The sequence below is a fragment of the Osmerus mordax genome, chromosome 20 (assembly GCF_038355195.1).
Source record: "Osmerus mordax isolate fOsmMor3 chromosome 20, fOsmMor3.pri, whole genome shotgun sequence".
NCBI lineage: Eukaryota > Metazoa > Chordata > Actinopteri > Osmeriformes > Osmeridae > Osmerus > Osmerus mordax.
In genome coordinates, this window is record NC_090069.1 from 1,301,160 (window position 1) to 1,307,159 (window position 6,000).

The following is a 6,000-nucleotide window of genomic DNA, read 5'->3' on the forward strand; positions in this document are numbered from 1 at the left end:
GATGACTACAGTGTTCAGTACAGTGTGTTGGTGACTACAGTGTTCAGTACAGTGTGTTGGTGACTATAGTGTTCAGTACAATGTGTTAATGACTACAGTGTTCAGTACAGTGTGTTGGTGACTACAGTGTTCAGTACAGTGTGTTGATGACTACAGTGTTCAGTACAGTGTGTTGGTGACAGTGTTCAGTACAGTGTGTTGGTGACTACAGTGTTCAGTATAGTGTGTTGGTGACTACAGTCTTGGGGTGATGCTCTCAGTGAAACATCTCACGTCAGCCGTGCTCAAGTGAAATATATCAATATGTGCGGTGTGACGGCCGTGTAAGCCTGTTCGATCTCTCAGCCTCCCAGAGACGATCCCTCACCTTTATTCCTCCGGCCGGCCTTCATCTGCCCGCGCCTGAGCGCCTCCATTAATTACCCTGCAGCTGGGAGCAAACAACAGCTACAAGCAGCACATCAGATCCCTCACGGACAGAGACGGGCTCTCCTGGCCCGCTCTTTCACCGGGAGCTTCGCCGTTTTTATGTTCTCTCATACATCTGAGGCGATGTTCCCAGAGCTGAGATCTGCGGCCCGGCCAATAAGCACGTCTGGTGTCGGGAGCCTGGTTTCATTGTTTCTTGATGATCTCCTGGTGAATGCACCAGGGTGGACCAGAGCGAGGGAATGTGGAACATAAACAATGACAAAGGCCTTTATCTCTCCCCCCGGAGGAACCCTATCCACCATTTCTGCTGCTGCTGCTGCTGCTGCTGTTGTTGCTGCCTGGATATTACATCATCGCCACATCGTGAAACATGGGAATCGTCTCCTGAGGAATGTGAACTGATGGCAATTTTGTGGAAAATGAGAGGACAGAACTGTTGTAAATAGCTGACTTTAGAAGCCTGTGTTTTGGCCCTGAAGCTAACTGTGTACTTTTAGTCTTGGTATCAATGCATGTACGCCATGTTATGGATGGCCTTGTTAGGTTTATTATGAGACACAGTGTACAACATGATATTATGCTGATTTCATATCAGCACTGCTAGTTCTCTTAGACTCCCTTAGGTAGATTTTTTTGATAAACCATAATTTCCACACATCATTCTGGCTGCACAGATCTATCTGAGGGTTTCTGAAGAGCTTGAAAGAGATTAAAGATAAATTTAGTTCCAGGCTCTTGTAATTGATATTAAACTCTCCACTCACACAAACAGTAGGCTTGAATCTGTTTGAGCTCATTATTATTTTACCGTTGTCTCTGAAAAAATAATTTTCTTCTTTTTCCACGTCTCGCCTTCATGGCTTGTTGATGATATCTCTCATAATCAATCTCTCCCCGTGAGCGTACTGTTCATGAAACCCTGCGAGTTTGTCTGCTCCGGAGAGACAGACTTCTAATATTTGCACAGCCTGTATCGGTGAGATTGAAACAAAACACCAGGTGATACAGTAGGCTACTCTGCAGAGACAAATCAATATATTCACAGGAGCAGAAACACTACACACCTGTGCTGTGGTTCTCTGACTTGATTTTAATCAAGTCAGAGAACCACAGAGATACCACGGAGATATTCGAACTGTATAATGAGTAAATTAGGCCCTATGTCTAATTGTGAATATTTTCTTACTCCGACCACATTCGTATTCATCGCTAGTCTTGCGTTTCTGGTCAAACTATGAACTCTGTGTTCTTTATTTCACAACCCCAACTAACACGATATTTACTGTGCTGGGAAATATATTTGGATTTGGATCTTGTTTGTTGAAGTTAAATATTCCATAACGAGAAGGGGCCCTGAGCATCCACAGTTAATGGCTAAGTTCACCTCTCAAATAATTGTTTTTCTCTATGTCTAAAATTATACTCCACAGTTATTGGATACAAAAATAAAATGCAGTAGTATTCATATAGTTATGTGTTACATTCAAGCTTTACCATTGAAGTATCCAATTCTCTCTTCCAATGCACTTTCCATTTCACTGAACTGTCAGATTTCATGTGTGGCACCCTTCTCTGCAGTCAGCGGACGTATCATTCATATTCAATAGAGTATGCAAATCTCCAGTCAACCAGACGCAGTTCAATGAAATTTAGATCCTTCCACTTACTTAGCATTCTGTCAAAGGACTACACCATGACAGGCTTCGATTTACAGCTCTCCACAATATGCTGAGGGTAAGAATTGCTGACGACTGCCCATAAATATGGATTTGGCCCACAAACTGCAATCAAAGAATTTACAAATCATAGAATTGTATTTCCTGTTTATTTAACGCCTGTTTGTTTGCTGGACTGTGGATGGCTTGATACTTTGGATTAAATTTAGGAGGCTTTACGAAATATCTTTTTTTTATGTTGTCCTCTGCAGCTTTGGTTAGACAGTGTCTCATTGCTTGTTTAACACGTCTAATTAGACGTTTGATCCAGTGTACTCCCAAAACCACTCATCGAGGTTTGTTTTCAGAAATGGTATTCTTCCCATGAGTGTGGTCTTCAGTACTGACCCACAAACACACACACACCCACATACACACAGATGCACATGCACACACACACACCCACATACACACAGATGCACATGCACACACACAGCCATGGACACATACAAACACACAGACACACACACGCAAATACACACACACACACACACATGCACACACATGCACATACAGACGCACGCACAAACACGCACACGCACGTGCGAAACACACAAACACGCTCGCGCTCTCCAGGAAGATCCCTCTCTGCGTTCCTCATCTCAGCGTTTCACGGGCAGCTAACCAACAACCTGTCTTCCTCCCTTCCAGCCCCGTCTCCAGCAGCCCCGAGGAGCAGCCCACCTCACAGAGCACGGCAGATGGAGGCCCAACCGTCCACGGAAACGCACCCGCTGCCTTCCTGAAAGCGCCACGCGTTCAGAGACAACAGGTCCGAGCGAAACACGACGAGGTACCCGAGAAAGAGTTTCCGAAGGGGCGAGAGGAAGACGATGATGAGGGAGTCAGGTGGCTGAGCGGTTAGGGAATTGGGCTAGTAATCCGAAGGTTGCTGGTTCGATTCCTGGCTGTGAAAAATGACGTTGTGTCCTTGGGCAAGGCACTTCACCCTACTTACCTCGGGGGGAATGTCCCTGTACTTACTTTAAGTCGCTCTGGATAAGAGCGTCTGCTAAATGACTAAATGTAATGTCTAAATGTAAAGACGTGGTGTCGGTGTGACGTGGGTGTCGAACGCCCCCCCGGTCCTCCGTCGGGATGGCGGACGACGCCCCGAGGAGCCTGTCCGGCCCCGGCGTGCCCGTGAGGGACGGAGACACGGAGCGGAGACACGGAGCGGAGACAGAGCCCCTTGTCAGTCGCCGCAAGACGAAGGGCTTGTCGAGCCGCGGAGAGCAGCTCATCCTGAGAGGGGCGGGATGGAGGATGAAGGGATCGGGGGGGGGGGGAGGGAGTGAAGACTGAGAGGGTGTCAGGTGGATCCCGACAGGTCGTTTCCCATCCACGCAGGGGTCCAGGACTGCAGAGTCAGCAGTGGTGGATTCAGACGATGATGACAGCTATGGATGCACGCGGCCCGGCACCTCCACAAGGCCATTCCTCCTCATCAGCCCCTCAGAGGGAGAGCCGGGCTGAGTCAGCACTACGCCGATAAAACATGTCGCTGTGTGGCCGCCTCTCTGCTTTACTCCACTGTTCTTCACCGTGGAGAAGGAGCGAGGGGGGGACGGGGGCGAGAGATGGTCCGTCAAACAGTGACCACCTTCATCCTTGCTCATCCGGACATCTGCGGACTGTCTCTTGTAGTGACAGAGGACTTCCTTTTGAGTTGTCCTGAAACCGCGAGTCTACCCAGTAGCACCTCGTAGAAATACCTTCGCACAGACACTATGTGATGATTTAATTTAACGTTAAACTGGATGTTATACACAGGCCCTTCTAAAAGACATACAGGACTGTGCAAAAGTCTTATGCACAAATACAACATTTAAAAAAACTTAAGCAAAAATGCTTTGAGAAATTTTTAATTGAAAAGAACAAACAAACCTTTTCTCAACATAGCGCTTTCATACTGCCGCACAAATCCAGGAGAAAAACAATGTTTATGTTTAAGACAATATTCATGTTAAATCTCTGGGGTGCCTAAGTTAAAAGATACACTGCACAGTCCCTGCTAAAAGACAAACAATGTAAATCCCTTCGTACATTGTGATGATGTCCTTCTGACCACATAACATTTTATGTGGCTTTGACGACAGATTCAGGAGTTTCTTTTGACACAGCACACCATGACCCAGCTTAGAAAGACGGGGTCATCTTAGAACACGAAGAAAAGAAAATCTCAAAACAAAGGAAATATAGGAAAACCTCTTAAGTTTGTCTTTGAAATATGAAGTACAACAGACCATGGCTGTGGGCCTGTTTTCTGTACTCTTTGATGAATGGTCTGGGCTGAGAGACTCTGCTTAATGAAGGAGCTGTGTGTCTGTATCCATCCCTCCAGGGAGCTGGGAATGAATTCTCCCCCCCAAAAAACGTCCCCTCTCTCCAGAGATTTTTCCCAGCTTCTCCCCCCTCCACACTGCTCAAGTAGGGCGAATCGGGCCCTTGAATCCATTACGAAAGAGTCACTGCAAACATTTAAATTATTCATTCCGGGAATGACATAAAGCCGGCGAGACAGAGTTGCCCTAAAACAAGACAAATTAGTCTTTGATGGAATATTTAGAAGTCTAAGGAGATCTCGATATCGGCCTTGATCTGACATCTGACGTGACGAGGAAGTTGATTGGCTGTCAGAGGATGTGTTCTCTGCTCCTGCTCCAATGTCCAGGGTTCTGGATGGGATTACAGTAATGAGAGGAAATGGCCAATCAGAGAGCTTGGCTCCACTCCCTGGAACTGGGGAGGAGCAGGGACTATGGGGCCTGGATCCTCCATAGCTGACCCAGCCTGGATCCTCCATAGCTGACCCAGCCTGGATCCTCCATAGCTGACCCAGCCTGTATCAGACCTGGAGTCAGATAACAGGGTTCTGGCCGCTACAGCAGAGTGATGTTGGGCCAGTATCGACTGTGCCTGTCACGCGTCAGAACGCTCTCTGGCTAACAGGATCTATCAAAGCCACGTCACTCTCCAAGAGCTCTCCTCCCCTTTAGTCCCAGCGGTGGGTCTCCGGAGATGAGAAGCGTCAAGCGATTATCTCTCCACACTCGACTTATTGACAGGAGTCCTGAAATCACAGGCCCCTTCTCAAAGGCGACTAAACGGTCGGATGAGGGCTAAGTAGAGGTCAGACAATCACAGCCTTTCATGTTAAGTGTGTAAATATATACAGTAGAAACAGGATGAAAGACATTTAGAGAACCAATCAGAGTCCATCGTGCAGTCGAAGCATGTGTAGATCAAAGTGACCTAAACATAGATCTAGTCTCAGTGGAACAAAATCCTTCTAATGTGGAAGGAGGAGCCAATAAAAACATCTCCAACACAAGGAAAAACCTTCTTGCAGCGCTTTTACATTTACAAAAAATAAATAAAAAATAAAATAATAATTTGTGCTCACGTCATGTCAGCACAAAGGTTTTTTGGGGGATGAATTCTGCTACTAACTTATCTAATCTTGGAAAGGCCACTTAGAATATGGTTGAAACTGAACCATGTAAAAAATATAAAAAATAACTGAGATAGAGAGGGATGTCAAAAGTAGGAAAGCAAGGAGGAGTACGTCACAGAAGCAGACAGCCTATCTCTGAATAACAGTTCAGGAGTTCATTTCCCGACAGGGCGCGAGATGCACTGTGACTTCCTCTCAGTCTCCTAGTCCCCCAGTCACTCTCCCTGTCCTCTGACTCAGACACGTGTCTCTGCAGCGTTCTCTCGCCTTCATTCAGGACCAGACCCACACCCAAGGCACCCTGCGGCATTTGTCATCTTCGCAAGCGCTAACTAATACAAAAAAAAATCAAAGTTAATTATGCATATCCTTTTAATCCAGCTAGTCAGGGCTGAA